The following is a 16,713-nucleotide window of genomic DNA, read 5'->3' on the forward strand; positions in this document are numbered from 1 at the left end:
TATCCGAACTGACTCATTTCAATCATGTGTAAGACTATACTAATGCTGATTAGTGTGTTAAACACAACACGTAAATATAAGATATAAATGTAAGAAGGAAAACTAATTAGTATGAACTGTACTAATAAAATAGAATTTCAGCTTATCGAGATAACATAACTGTTTTACTAAGACAAAGTACCCCAGATCGTTACGAATTAGCAAGATATTATGTGCATTCGGCTGCGAAACGGTCTGTTTCAATGTTCAGACCAGTCATACTGGATTACCGTTGCTGACCTACCATGAAAGTGTGCAATTTTAGCAATGCGTGAAGATTCATAACGAAACCCAGTTAAAAATCATTCAGTGCCACACTTAATTCAATTATTGATAGAAGCGGAAAAATTAGGCAATAACAATTATGAAATTCAACATGAGTTTCATATTGACATCTACAAGGCGCCGGTACAGAATAAAGGTAGCAATAAAAAGTATTGGGAACGCGAGAATTTCTTAAAATTGCTTTACCGATAGTCTATCTGCCTCCATCGAGATTAGAACCGAAAATAAACCCAACCTTCCTTGCAGTAGCAGACACTATTGACTACGCTAGCAGACAACCCAGGCAAACAGCCCTCTATTATTACCCCAGACATGAATAAGCCGGCAATTTCGCAATGAAAATGGCAACATGATCTGCGATTTCTGTTACATAGAGCTTTCTGGACTCAAAAACATGAATGTTCTACCTTTATGTTGCCGGTTATGTGACAATCATTGGGGATGTTTATCGAAATAACAAAATACTGTTATTAGCGAGTAAATTTAGTAGGATAATTCTGCACCACCCCAGGAAATAAACGGTGACAAAGCTGCCAAACGTATTCAATAATGTTTCGAATTTTCCACTAGACGCGCCACAGCCAGAAAACGTTCATTAGCCGAAGTGTTTCTTAAGCTAGCTAGCAATGGGAATGCTCGCACTTCTAAAACTGCGATCTGAATTACCGCGTGCATAGCAAATGGGTTTTATTTGCATTCCTGTAAACGGGATTTGGATCGAAAGCGTAGCTCCGATTAACATGCTGATGTATCGACTGCAACTAGAACATTTCGAATAAAGAGTGGGGGAATTATTTATGCTACCTTAAACTTCAGTAGCTGTCGTAGCTATTTTCGTTGTTAGGATTTCGTCACCTAAATCGATAAAAATGGAACCCTACTAGTCTCATTCTCTTGACCGTCTGTCTACCCAACCATTAAAACCCGTTTACCTCAAGTACGGGTAGACATAATAAGTGGAAATGTATCGCACTTCCTGCAGTATACGATCTCTTGGTGGTGTAAAAAAGTGAGCTATGTCAACGCAATCTAAAGATACGGCCGTTTATGTAAAGAAAATTTACGCGAAAGGTCAAAAATTGGCTCTAACTACTATGCGACCAAACTGCTTAGGTCGTCAGTCCCCCCTCCCCTACTGAAACCTACCTAACCTAACACACATACATGCCCGGAGAAGGATTCGAGCTGTCGGCGCAAACAACCGCGCGGTCCGCTATATGACGCCGTTGAACGCACGGCTAACCCGCGCCGGCAAGCTGTTAATATCATCTGGTGTTGCTAGAAAGTTATTCACTTCTGATGAATGATGTTCTGCGCAGTTCATTTAAGATAAAATAACTAATATATATTTGATGTTCCGGAAGAGGAAGGACGCCTAATTCATTTCCCCTTTTCTCTATTTATGGTGTTAGTTTCGCAGTCTGAGCATACGTACTATCCGTAACCCCACTTTAGCGTTAAGTCATAGTCACAGATGTGCGAATACAACACATGGGCTTATGCTTGAGGTATTTCGTTTCCCACGAAGTGGTGGAAGACGATGCTGTGGCGTCTTCGAAGCGCGAACTTCGCCAGTGATAGCTACCTCAGCACATCTCCTGAGCGAACTTTTTCTTCCTGTTGCTAGTCTAATGGACAACGGCAACTCCGTAGAATACGTTTGACAACTATGTGGCCATCGATTTACGTTCTTGAGCGGTTCATAATTATGTTAGTAAATCCACTCGATATTTTTATGTCCTTTAAATTACATTTGCTACACGATTCGCACTGAAGACGTAGGAAATGTATGTTATTTAGTCCAGGAAGCACGTTACAACAGAAATTGCTGCTTACATTGACGTTTATGTTGCGAATTAGTCGTCTTATCCATCATATGCTCAACGAGGATGCTCTGTTTTGCTACAGTTGTTTCATAGCTTAGTGGTATTGTGTGTTGGTGGCGTTGCCAGTTTACATACTGCGCACGTAACACACAATAAAGGCGTTGGAGGCCTACAGTGATCAGTCTACTTGAAAAACGTTTGTTGTCATCCTAATTTATGTAACTTTCTCTTCGACTTACGTTTTGATAATTTGTGGAAAAATGTTTTACCTTCCTAGTCCTAGTTTCAAACATTGTCTGACATTCCTTCCACTTCCCATAGGAGCCCACACCCCTCGGTCGATATCCATGCCTATATCGTTACCGACTCCCTGCCATTTCCGAAACACTGCCAATATATGATTACACATAAGCAATCATTACCTTAGAAGACTATCTGAAGTATAGCCCAGATTGGTAGAACTGACAACTACATAACACATAAAGAGAGATACGAGAACAATATGAGTACACATACTAGTATCTTTACAAGTCGATCGTAGTACATAAATGTTACATACTTTGCATCTTATTGCATTTTTAAAATTTTGCACAACTTATTTTCGTCACTTAACAACAGCCTTTCGACACTCTGCAGCACATTTAAGTAAGTTCGTAACGCCTTTGCAACAGTTCATGTACAATACTGAGTTCACAATAAAGATTGGAAAATCGCAATAGAATTCAGTGAAATATGATAATCAAGAGAAGATGGCGTACTGCCAGTCATAGGATTCACTTTAAAGGGAAGTGGTATCCTTATTGGAAATTAGCGTTGAATCTCACATATTTGCCTTTTTTCTGTAATCTTCTATCTATATTATTGTTACATTCTCACAGCTTTTCATAGACTCTTCGTTCTGGTGAAACGTGTGCACAAGATAATTAAATGTGTTAAAAACTTAAAAGGTATAATTTGACGGTCTGGAAACCGACTTCTGGAGTGCCTGATGAAATGTTTCAGCGGCTACACTTATTAACCCAAAATTCACATTCACCCACTGTCGAGCGTAATACGCATGAGTGAAAATGGGAACCATTCGGAATACAGCATCTACCCATAGAAAAAATTATATTTGAAACTACGAATCCTGCCATCTAGCAGAAATTATTTCTTTGACGTGAGTTGCCTTCGTAGCTATTCGTGTGCTACGTATCAGCACCAAAGGTAGAAAACTGTTTCTTTCGTTCTCTTAGATCGTTACAGGGAAACCGAGATGAATAATACAGGAAAAAGCATTCAGATGAGATTATTAAAACCAACTGTATTACAAGGAGGAAGTTTATAAAAAGAATCTGTTTCTCGACGCTTCCGACAAATTTGTGCAATAGTGTGAGTCACTAAGATCGATTATCATTAGAAACTGACGACTATTGTGAAGCTATTGGTTGAATTTAGGAATTAGTGCTAAGGAGATTTGCTGTAATACGTGCATAATGACACAAAAATCTGACTTCAGCAGCATATACACAGGAGTCTGTTCCATTAAATTGTAATTCGAAATAGGTTTAGGACCGGTTTGGTATCTACAAATCCATTACTCAAAATGTCATTATTTACTCAGTGAATTCAGTGTGAACATCAAATGGTTGTTCCTCCAAAATAGATTCAAGATTTGTGAGACATTAGGTCGAATCCATACACTACTTAACGAAAATATTATTGCACTTGACCGTTATCAGAATCATGCGGTGGCACAGTCTGACTAAATGGAACGCATCATACTGTTAATACTTTCAGTACAACTGCGTACATATTTTCAACCCCGATCAAGCGCTGACTCACGATTGGCAGGCCGAAGTGCCCGCGCTCGCAGATGCAGTAATGTTGTGTTCGACGAATAAGAGTGCTTGATTTCTCGCACTAAAGTGCATGTCAACACTTCCTTTCATTTACACGTACCAACGAACTGCAAGATTTGCGTTACGTTTTATACGTGACGTTTTTAAATTGTACAGCATACACACTCATACATCAATCAATATGACATCAGTATTTTATGAATGGTCGTGACATGTGAATAAACAACCACAGAAACCGCAGAGGCTTTGCTTTGCAACACTGACGGGGGCGGAACTGAGCGAAACGAACAGGAAGCTTTGTTTCCGGAAGTCATGGCGAGGAAAAAAGTGAATTAAATAAAAGAATATAGAATACTTGTGAAACAGCGTTGCAGCAATACCCTCCGTTTTGAGACGCTATATCAAATATTTATAGTCTACCTCCCAGAAAAAATCTCCCTGCGAGTCTGTTCAAAAGGTTTAAATGTTTCATGTGAAACTTTAACAAAAATTTTCGAATCGTAAGCATATTTACAACAAATTAAATTCGTAGATGCATAGCGACTTTTAGTTCGTGCCGAAGTTTTTCCTACATTGTAAAATGCCAACTTTCACACCCAGAAAGGTTAAAATTACTGGAAGTCTCTGGGATCTGTTAGATAATCCAACGTTCTATAAGTGGCAAGCTGCTTTGGGCTCTGGAGCGCCAATAGAGCAACGACGCCTATGTCCTAACGGCGTTTCTGCTGACGGGGACGAAATGTTAGGTTATGTATCAGATGACAGAAGAACACGGAGGATTTTAGTTAAGATATATCTGGAAGCTGAACCTATCTCAGTCTTTTTGCGAACTCGAATATTGTTGACAATTTTTCGGAACGTTACATTTCGTTAATGGTTGGCGCAATTTTTTGTGCCATTAGAGGTTACGGACGTATGCCACGATGTAATATGTGTAGTATTAACCTGTAAGCCTGCCGTTTTCTTAAATTACCTTATGTAAATATCTTGACAAAATCTTTCATTTTACCGTTATTAGAAGCATGTGGTATTAACATAATGGCAGTTAGAACATTCAGCTTCGATGTATGCTGTCCCGACTCAATCATCCGTAAAAAACTCACGGATTACGCATGACGTTATTTTGAATGTCAAGCTAGTCTTACAGACGCAGGCACATTGAGGTTAAGACAGTGGAATCAAAGCTAGGAGCAGCGCGGTTGAAGTTTCTCACTGTCCACCCAAATTTATTACAATAAATGCTGGGATGGTTTCACAGAAATGAATCACAGTGAATCGAAGAAGTACAGTGGTTGATCGTGTAATGTGAGTTTACTGTATTTGAAATCGTTAGAGATCAGAGAGCCGCAGAGACCCAAGTTTGAAAGAAAGATCGTGCAAGGTGTATGATGCAACAGTTGTGCAGAAATAAACGCTTATTACAGGAATGGAGAACTGCATATCAACCTTAGGATTAATAATCGTAACCAAAACGGCCACATACACTGCGCGTCCAAAAGGTTCCACGTGAATTCGACCATCATTTGTGAGCAGGCAGTGTTAAGCAGTAGACGTGCGTCCATAATGACAAACAGGGGTGTCGTTTCGCAAATCGCAATGGAACAGCTCCCCTAAACCAAGTGTTCGAGAAGTTCTACAGACTGTTTCCAAGAAGAAGAAAGAGTGTGCAAAGTTTGTCGCGATATGTTGACTACTGAACAAATACAACGACTTGTGGGGGGGGGGGGTACCTGTCGCGACTTGATGCAATATGCGGTTAGTTGCGTTATGGAAAAAGTCATCACGGGTGACGAGACTTCGTGTTTCGAAGACGAACCTACCACAAAACGACAAAGTGCAGAAAATCTCGTCAAGAGTAAAACGCTTTGACGGCATAACCGACTTACAAGCCTGCGTGACGAACGAATCGAACCACATGTCAAAGAACGTCTTTTACGATAGATTCGTATGGTTTCATGTACATTCTATGCTTTGCATTCAAGAGGGGAGACTATGTAGAACACCTGAAGTATTTTATAACCCCCATCCTAACTTTTTCCATTCTTTTTCTAAGTCAGGCAGACGTTATATATAACGTGAAAGATGTTTGAAATGTTTGCCATTATGAGTGTCTTTTGATGCCTGAACACGGTGATATTTTACTCTTTAGCTATCAGAAATTATAATAGGAGTAGACGACAGGGAGAGGGAATATTTTGCTAGAGGGTGTGGTGATGCGTCGGTGAGTGTATCATATTTTAAGTACATTGATAATAAGAACTATAATGTAATAATATAATAAGACTAAGTAAATGCGTGTAAAAAAGTTCGGAAAGTATCATACGAGAGATGGACGTGCTCTGACATAAATGTTAACATAACAATAATAGTTTGTTTAGTATATAATAAGATGTCATAACATGTTTATTTTTCATTGCTTTGTTTACTTCGCTTGCTTTGCTTTGTTTGCAGCCTTGCTCTTCGAACAGTTACACAAATGAATGTTCAGATTGTTAGTAATAGTGTTTTATAGTATTGATTACATTGCTATGCTATTGGCGAGCATAATCATAAAGCTATTTATTGTATAAGAATGATGTATGAGCCAATGGACGCAAATTATCAAAGGTGTGCAACTTTTGAAAAAAGAAAATATATGTTTAACTGTTTTATATACTCTTTTCAGTAGCAAATGGGAAGAAGCTTCTTAGTGATCGACAGAAACTGACTTTGATAAATAAAGTACGGAAGTGATAGTTGAAAGGCAATCAATGATTTGTTAATAAAAATAATAATTATAATAACGTTGAAAAGACTTAACTATGTTTTCAAAGTATTTAGGAGTGCTAAGTTAGTTTTATTACTCTTTATCTGAAAAATTAAAATTCAAAGTGAGACCACATACTGACCACAGATATTATTCAGACTGTTGATGAATCACAGCCACTGCTGTTATTGAGGTGCTCTTCAAGACATTCTATGGACTGATTGTATGGAGGTAACGGAACATTTTCTAAGTGTAACAGTTAACAGAATCTTGTTATATCTAGGTTCATGATTTTTGCAGTAACTATTTCACCATTACATCATTGTAATCTTTACCAGAATAGCAACATCCGATAATTAAACAGTGTTTGCCTCTCCCCTTCGTAGTATTGATGTATAAGGAAATACGAACCACGTCGTCATGATATTGGTAAGATTTAGGGAGACGACATAGCAGACGTGCTGAATAGAGCATTAATTTCATTTGAGATGCTCCCTGTTGTGACTGAGATAGATGATGAATTGAGATGCTTTCATAAAGAGAAGGTGCCTTTAGAAAAGGTAGCACAAATACAGTTCTTACTTGCTGCAAGCGCTAAACGCTAAGTATTGTAGTGTAAATATTACTTTTGTTTAACAACATATACGTTTTGGTATCTAGGACGAATTATGTCATATGTTCTGACTCTTAATTACTTTTCGTCATCCTTCACTTTTAGTTACAGGTATGATACAGAAAAAGCAAAGGGAAAATTTACAAATTAATTACTGATTGTGTAAATCAGTATTCGTTCTATATGATAATGTAAAGGAAGATTACAGTCTCATGTTAACACAAATTACTTCTTTGTTATTAATATGATTTCAGCTGTATCTATTCGTTCATTTGGAAACGTCTCACCACGTTTGCCATAAAAGTTTGAAAGGAAATCGTAACATTGCTGACCTGTCATTTGCATTTTTTGAAAACATAACAAAAGTTTTATTTGGCGAAGGAGAGTAAAGTAAATGATAAAAGAATTAGCCACGCAATGATTTAAAGGCGCATGCAGTTCCACATTTCACATTACGCAGTACAGCATTTCATATGAGAGAGCAAAGGTAAGTCATCCATTGAAGGTAAAAACGAAATTATGGTGCCGAAACTAATCTCCTCAGATGGCAGATGGTATTAGCACACACTGTTTATTTGCAGTTTCCCTAAATTATTCAGTAGATGCATCATAATATAATAGGGCACAGTTTTAAATACACGACCATTACCCATTGTGTTGGATGAGAGAGCTTTTCTTTGTACTGTTGAAGCCCATTCTTTGTAATTAACTTCACTATGGATAATCAGATCCAGTTCAGAGTAACTGGCGCAATACATGTGGAAAGTAATTAACACAGTTAAAGTTTTCGTTCAAAAGTATGGTAGCAAAGGCTGTCCTAGGTCAGATTACAAGTATGACACTGTGATCTTAATTTAAAGGGCACACAGCTTTGAAATATGTTCTTCAGATGCCAAGTTTGTGCTGATTAGTTTCACAGTATAGATTTTTTTTTTTTTTTTTTTTTGACGGATGGAGTTGGTGTTTGTGATGAAGAAAGTAAATAAATTACACGAAAGTCTGTGTTTAGTCTAGTTAACACCATCAGAGAACAGCCCAGTAATTCGCAATTGGGTGAGGCTCACCCTGCGAAGCATACAAATCGGCCGGAAGCCGTGCGCTAACCATCAATTTCCAGTTATTAGCTGCTGGCAGCAGCGTGAACGCAGGGGAAAAAAGGGCAAAATATTCTGCAGCGGTCGGAGTACACACAAAAAATGCGGCAGGAGCCTGCGGGAAACCACTACAGGTGTAGTGGCCACGCATTTGTTACCGGATACTGCGACACCTGCGGCGCGGGAGTGATGGGAGTTCTCCGCGTCTGGCGACGCGTGTAGCGTCACAGCGGGGCGAGCCGCGGCAGGCGCAGGGAGCGCAACGGGAGGCGCTGCTGACCCGGGTCGGAGTCTGTTGTCGCAATTTCGGTGACCGGATTGCGGCGGCGGGGCACACACGCCGGCTGCGGCAGCGAGGACAATGCACCGCTGCAGTACACAGCGTGTCAATGAGCCCAGAAGTACACACTGTTCTTCTGACGCGCACCTACCCGTAATGGATCATCCGTTTTTCATTAATCAGAGACGGAAGATTCCTGACAAGTTTTTATCGATTATGACGGTTAGCCAGCAAGTAAAGCGGTAAGACTTCGAAACACAGAAAATACATTGCGCAACAGAATTAAAGGACCACTTTTCGAAACAGTGTAATTGTCTCCCATTGCGACGAATAAGTTTGAGTTTTAGGTCAGAGGTGGCTATCACCTCCCTCTGTAGTGGCATAAAAGTATGGCGCCCCGCGACGTCACCCTGGAGCTGGACGATACTTCAAACAACGAGGTGTTGACACACGTGAAGAAAAGGCCAGAGCTCAGAAGTACGGGGTGTTCTAAAAGTATATCATGGGGATGCCGCATACTTGTTAGCTGCGAGTGCCGCATGCCGCAGTGAATATACCGAAATGAAACTCAGTGAAACACAAGTTATTAATTTATTGAATATTCATTTTTCACGGTAAATGATGACAGGCAAAACAGTTGCAGTCTAAAGATTTATTAAAATTCTTGACCAAGTTTTCGGTATATATAAATATACCTTCATCAGAAGTAAAATATCCTGAACAAGAAGACACTTTCATTAGCTAAAACATAGCGTCGGAAATGAGAAAGAAAAAACTCTATAGCTTAAGTAACCGTAAAATTACCAGAGTATTACGGGGACAAAAACTTTTAGTCACTTACTAAAATTACGTCCTGCAATGGAGATTAATAAAACAATTGTGCCAAAGGAGCCGGCCGCGGTGGTCTGGTGGTTCTAGGCGCTCAGTCCGGAGCCGCGCGACTGCTACGGTCGCTGGTTCGAATCCTGCCTCGGGCATGGATGTGTGTGATATCCTTAGGTTAGTTATGTTTAAGTAGTTCTAAGTTCTAGGGGACTGATGACCATAGATGTTAAGTCCCATAGTCCTCAGAGCCATTTGAACCATTTTTTTGTGCCAAAGGCGTCGTCAGTAGTTAAAGACATCATGTCCATTTATACAACATTATTATGGACACAGGGTCGATGCGAACACAGTTTAGCATGAGTACTTTGCCTATGAACTATCGTGACGAGAGTGTGAAAGCCCTAGGGCAGATAGTTTCTCCGAAAGAGGGCACTTATGGTATGTGACAGATACTCGCGCACATTAAAATCCATGGATACATACACATGCGCAACAAAATTATTAAAAGTTGTGCTAATTCAAACACTCTGTCATAATAAATAAAACATATCAGAACCATTTAAAAACATCTATGTAAAATAGAAAATATGAAACCAATTTACCTGTGTCCTAGTGTCAAGCAGATGAAGCTTGCATTATGGCACACATATAACGAGAGAGGACACTAGTTTATGCGCGAGAAACTCGCGTAACGTAAACGGTAAAATACACTCCTGGAAATGGAAAAAAGAACACATTGACACCGGTGTGTCAGACCCACCATACTTGCTCCGGACACTGCGAGAGGGCTGTACAAGCAATGATCACACGCACGGCACAGCGGACACACCAGGAACCGCGGTGTTGGCCGTCGAATGGCGCTAGCTGCGCAGCATTTGTGCACCGCCGCCGTCAGTGTCAGCCAGTTTGCCGTGGCATACGGAGCTCCATCGCAGTCTTTAACACTGGTAGCATGCCGCGACAGCGTGGACGTGAACCGTATGTGCAGTTGACGGACTTCGAGCGAGGGCGTATAGTGGGCATGCGGGAGGCCGGGTGGACGTACCGCCGAATTGCTCAACACGTGGGGCGTGAGGTCTCCACAGTACATCGATGTTGTCGCCAGTGGTCGGCGGAAGGTGCACGTACCCGTCGACCTGGGACCGGACCGCAGCGACGCACGGATACACGCCAAGACCGTAGGATCCTACGCAGTGCCGTAGGGGACCGCACCGCCACTTCCCAGCAAATTAGGGACACTGTTGCTCCTGGGGTATCGGCGAGGACCATTCGCAACCGTCTCCATGAAGCTGGGCTACGGTCCCGCACACCGTTAGGCCGTCTTCCGCTCACGCCCCAACATAGTGCAGCCCGCCTCCAGTGGTGTCGCGACAGGCGTGAATGGAGGGACGAATGGAGACGTGTCGTCTTCAGCGATGAGAGTCGCTTCTGCCTTGGTGCCAATGATGGTCGTATGCGTGTTTGGCGCCGTGCAGGTGAGCGCCACAATCAGGACTGCATACGACCGAGGCACACAGGGCCAACACCCGGCATCATGGTGTGGGGAGCGATCTCCTACACTGCCCATACACCACTGGTGATCGTCGAGGGGACACTGATTAGTGCACGGTATATCCAAACCGTCATCGAAACCATCGTTCTACCATTCCTAGACCGGCAAGGGAACTTGCTGTTCCAACAGGACAATGCACGTCCGCATGTATCCCGTGCCACCCAACGTGCTCTAGAAGGTGTAAGTCAACTACCCTGGCCAGCAAGATCTCCGGATCTGTCCCCCATTGAGCATGTTTGGGACTGGATGAAGCGTCGTCTCACGCGGTCTGCACGTCCAGCACGAACGCTGGTCCAACTGAGGCGCCAGGTGGAAATGGCATGGCAAGCCGTTCCACAGTACTACATCCAGCATCTCTACGATCGTCTCCATGGGAGAATAGCAGCCTGCATTGCTGCGAAAGGTGGATATACATTGTACTAGTGCCGACATTGTGCATGCTCTGTTGCCTGTGTCTATGTGCCTGTGGTTCTGTCAGTGTGATCATGTGATGTATCTGAGTAATGGCTCTGAGCACTATGGGACTCAACTGCTGTGGTCATAAGTCCCCTAGAACTTAGAACTACTTAAACCTAACTAACCTAAGGACAGCACACAACACCCAGCCATCACGAGGCAGAGAAAATCCCTGACCCCGCCGGGAATCGAACCCGGGAACCCGGGCATGGGAAGCGAGAACGCTACCGCACGACCACGAGATGCGGGCTGATGTATCTGACCCCAGGAATGTGTCAATAAAGTTTCCCCTTCCTGGGACAATGAATTCACGGTGTTCTTATTTCAATTTCCAGGAGTGTACATACTAGCGAAGTGACTAAAAGTTTTTGTCCCTGTAAAATTCTGGTAACTTTACGGTTACTTAAGCTATAGAGCTTTTTTCTTTCTCATTTCCGACGCTATGTTTTTGCTAATGAAAGTGTCTTCTTGTTCAGGATATTTTACTTCTGATGAAGGTATATTTATATATACCGAAACCTTGGTCAAGAATTTTGATAAATCTTTATCCTGCAACTGTTTTGGCTGTCAGCATTTACCGTGAAGAAAACCCAACAGTTGCTGTTTCAGCCATGTTTAAAATCTTGAAATATTCATTTTGACTTACAAATTTTCACATTAAATGTTGAAAGTGTCCCCCACTTTTTAAATACACAATTTAATTCGTCTAATCATGTTTCCAAACACAAGCTGTAACATTTCTTCTGTAACAGAAGCAGTGAAAGTGGATACTGCAGTTTTCAATTCATCGACGGATTTTTGACTGTTTTTGTAGCCAATTGCTTTCGCTGCACCCCAGAAGAAAAAGTCAGATGGTGTTAGGTCAGGCGATCGTGGAACCCAAAGTCCCTGAGGAAATTTGCAATCACTAAAACCATCAGCAAGTAGTGACATTGAAACGCGAGCTGTATGCGCGGTTGCACCATCTTGTTGAAAATAACGGTTCAGTATTTCACTTAACACAAGTTCTCATATGAATGGGTACAGAATAACACTGCAGTAACGTTGTGCGTTTATTGTTTCGTTGAAAAATATGGGATCTACAACCCGACGTCAAGAAATTGCAATCCAAACTCCAATATTCACAGAAAAAAGTGGTTCCTCATGAATACACAATGGGTTTGCAGTACTTCACATACAAGAATTTTGTGAGTTCATGTACCCGGATAAATGAAACCACGCCTCATCAGTGAAAAATATCCCATTAAGAATATCCCTTCATTTTTGTTGAACGAAATTTTTGAACCGTTGACAAAATGCAGTCTCTTGCCATGGTCAGTATTTTGCAGTTCTTGCACGACTGTCACTTTGTATTGGAAAAGTTCTAATTTTTTCCTTACAGCTGTGTTGGCCGTTCCGACACTTACATCGATTTCCTGGGCGATATTCTTACTGACTTGTTCGGACCCATGGATATTTTATCGGAAATATCGTGTAGTTTATCCTCAGACAAAACGCTAGGATGACCACTTCTCGGTACATCTGTCACTGAACCTGTACTTCGAAATTTGTTAGTAAAATCTCGCACAGTATCGCTATGTGGGAGTGTTGTCTCCGGCAAAACTGAATTAAACGTTTTACGAACTGAAACTGTGTATTTGCCGCCGGCTTTGAACACTTGTTCGATTAAAACACACGTCCTTCAAAGGTTAGAATTTTAACAGTGACAAAAACGAAACAAACGAACAAAGGAACTAAACTTAAATGTTCACGTCAAGACGTAACGACACACACCAACGATACTACTGATGCTGGCTGAGATAAACGAAACAGAGGAATGTTGGGAGAGTCCACTTGAAGGGAAGTAACCCAGGCAGGTGAACAATCATACCGCACGCACGGCTAACAATCATACAGCACTGTGGAGGGAATTTTTGAACACCCTGTAAATAGCTGGTTAATGAAGTGTCATTCACACCAAATTTCATGACAACTCAGCCCAACGCCGTTGTGGACATGTCACACAATGAAAGGTCGTCACAACCTGTCTTACAAACATATCAGTCCTTTCCTATGAAGCCTCTGCGATGGAGGGCAGAACCGCGACGCCCAGCATTGAAATCACTCCAGAATTATTGCGAGAGGCAGAGGAAAACATTTCAGACACACAATCCTCTGGAATATGCACGAAAATGCGTCAGGGGTTGGCGTAAGGGTGTCAGTGAAGACACCTCTTCCCGTGGGATATTAACTCCCGCACATTTCACCTTCGAAAACGACAGTTTGCAGTGCGGTGAGCAACAGGAAGACATTCTTGACTATCTTTGATGCAACCGACTTCTCTCTGACACAAAGGACATCGTGGGCTAGTAATCACACTCAACGTGATCTGACTCGTTTCTAGTGCATTGCGACCGCAATTGTTGCTCTGGTGTGCAGGTTGGAACCACTAGGGACAGTTAAACAGCATTCGACGAAATCTGAACTTGATCAGGAGCAGCATAATGCTCTGTTACCTTTTCAGCATTCATGTTTGACGGCCTCCTGTGCAGTAATTACGGACGGATGCGACATTGACACATGCTTGAATAAAAGTGGATAGGGTCTCTCCAAGGCCCCTCAGTTCGGTCATAACCTCTGTGGAATGCCAACCCCAGAAACACAAACATTTTTTGAGAATTATAAACATCTGCCTTTCTGCAGAAAACATTCGAAGTAGTTCTAGGCATCTGCAGGAAAGTAACAGGCACCAGAGGTGAATCAAGCAGTCGCCCACCTGCAGTTACTACTGTGTTATGATTTGGAAATTTTCAACAAATGGGAGCAGGTGCCACCAAGGCTACTTTTGAACTGGGGGATTGTATAGGGACTGTGTAAAGTTTGGTTGACACTCACGTTATTGTCACATCCCTCAGTCATCACGCCACAGGAGGGCGTGAAACACGAGCACTGAAAAAGCGTAACATCCCTTTTCACTTCGGATCACGTTCATATGTCTTCAAATGGTTTTGAAAGGTCGCTAGTGGTTCCACCCTGTACACCAGAGCAAAAGTTGCGGTCACACTGCATGCCAAATTGGTCAGATCATGTTCAATGAGTTTCTTTTGAGAAGGGTTGTAGCGTCAGAGAGATGTCAGCAGTATCTAAGTTTAGCGAGAACGTCTTCCTATTACTCAACGCACTGTAAACTGTCGTTTTTGACCGCAAAATATGTGGAAATCAACGTCCCAAGGAAAGGATTGGTTTCATTGACGGCGTTTATGCCGTATCCTGAGACCTTTTCCTACCGACTCCGAGCGGCGATGTATCGGCCACTCGTAAGAAAACCGGAGTGATTTCCACGCTGCGCATCGCGATTCTGACCTCCATTACAGAGTAGTGAAATGAAGGCGTGAAATGTTAGTAAGAAGAGCTGTAACGACCTTCCCAAGACATGTTCACAATTGCCTTGGGCAGAATTGTGGTGAAATCTGCTGCCAGTAGGAGATCGTCAACGCACTTGACACGTCACATAAAGTGCGCTCTGGCCTTTTTTTCGCAAGTTTCCACACCTATTTGTTTGTAAGGTCGCGGTTCCCGGGAGTGACCTTGCAGGGTGCCACGCTTTAGCACCAGTACAGAGGAAGATTGTAGATATCTTTGGGCCAAATTTAAAACCTATGCGTTGCAATGGGAGACATTTGGGGTTTCGAAGAAGTGATCTTTGATTCTGTTGTGGAGTGGATTTTTGCCGTAACCTGCATTGTATTCTAGTGACAAATATTGATATTGCTGGCCATACTTCCACAGCATTTATTTTCAATTTTTTTTATATAAATAACATGTCTACTGTTTTTGTAGCAAGTAGTCAGCAGATTCCATCTAGTTCATCTGTATTCGTTGCGCATGACACCTATTCTCTGAAAGCTCTAGCTAATCATGAAGATGAGTTTGTGAGAAAGTCCTGTTTGTTGCTGCTGTACTGTTTCAGCGATTCAGTATCGGATAAAAGTTCCAAAGCAGCTCGTACAGCTGTTGAGCATTACCAACTGTTCCGATTTTCGAATTTTTTTCTTCGAAATTTTTAACAATTCAAGTGGAAGTACTCTTTTCTGCGTGTGACCGAGAAGCTTATGAACAGAAAAACATTACTAACAGGAGCTGATTAATTTCCCCCATCTTGACAGAGGTGAAGTACTGGGCTCGTGGTTGAAAAACCTGGCTTTCGTTGCTCATTAAAAGAAGCCCGCTGCCCACTGTGAGGCTGAATGCTGCCTGTGGACGTCGTGGACAACTGATATAGTAAGGGAAGCATGTAAGCGAAGCAGAGGCGAATGGTAAATCATTCTAGCGATGATATGGCTCGATGATGGAGTAATCCATTGATATAAGAGACTTTGACAAAGTGGAAGCCTGTTATGGGCCTTCGCCCGGGGCCGAGTAGTTGGCTTACTACTGTCGCGGATACTTGCTGAAAGACGGTGAAACGAGTGGGTGACAAAGTGTCGTCCCTACAGACATCAAAAAAATGTGGAAGTTAGAAGCTAGCCCGCTGTATTAAAGCAGGATAGGATGCTATCTCTGTCAGATCTGATAACAGGCAGTAGTGCAAGTGCAGGCACAAATGTTTCAGAGCAAACCAATGAGCGCACTTAGTTGAACATGAGGTTCTGCCGCTTGAGACCCCTACCTCTTCCCACATAGGCCCTCTAAATTGCCAACTTCGATTACCGTAAACACACGATCATTGAGATTGGACAGTTTATTAGTGAAAACGTATCAGCAGTTGGTTAGTGAAACACGTCATATTTCTTGTTACATAAACTCGATGATAGTATCAGGATATGTTGTCTTCCAAGTCCACATGGTCATAACACGCACCGTGTCGTGGAAGCGAGGCGCTGGAGGCAGTATTATTCTTTCTTTCGACCTGTGGTGTCTTTTTTGACGTGTCTTTCCTGACGGCAGTGGGATTATCCAGCAGGATGATTGTCGGTGTCTCAAGACCAGAATGGTGCTTCAGTTACTTGATGAGCTTGATACTGAGCTCACATTGACGACTTTTCCACCAATTTCACTTGATTTGATCCCGATGGGACGCTATCACATATTAACTCACCGTCAGCGAAACTTACCCGTAATTTACGTAAATTTTGTGACCCGTGTGTCGAAGTTTACGCCACTAGTCGAAGCCAAGC

The sequence above is a fragment of the Schistocerca americana genome, chromosome 3, assembly GCF_021461395.2.
Source record: "Schistocerca americana isolate TAMUIC-IGC-003095 chromosome 3, iqSchAmer2.1, whole genome shotgun sequence".
NCBI classification, from domain to species: domain Eukaryota; kingdom Metazoa; phylum Arthropoda; class Insecta; order Orthoptera; family Acrididae; genus Schistocerca; species Schistocerca americana.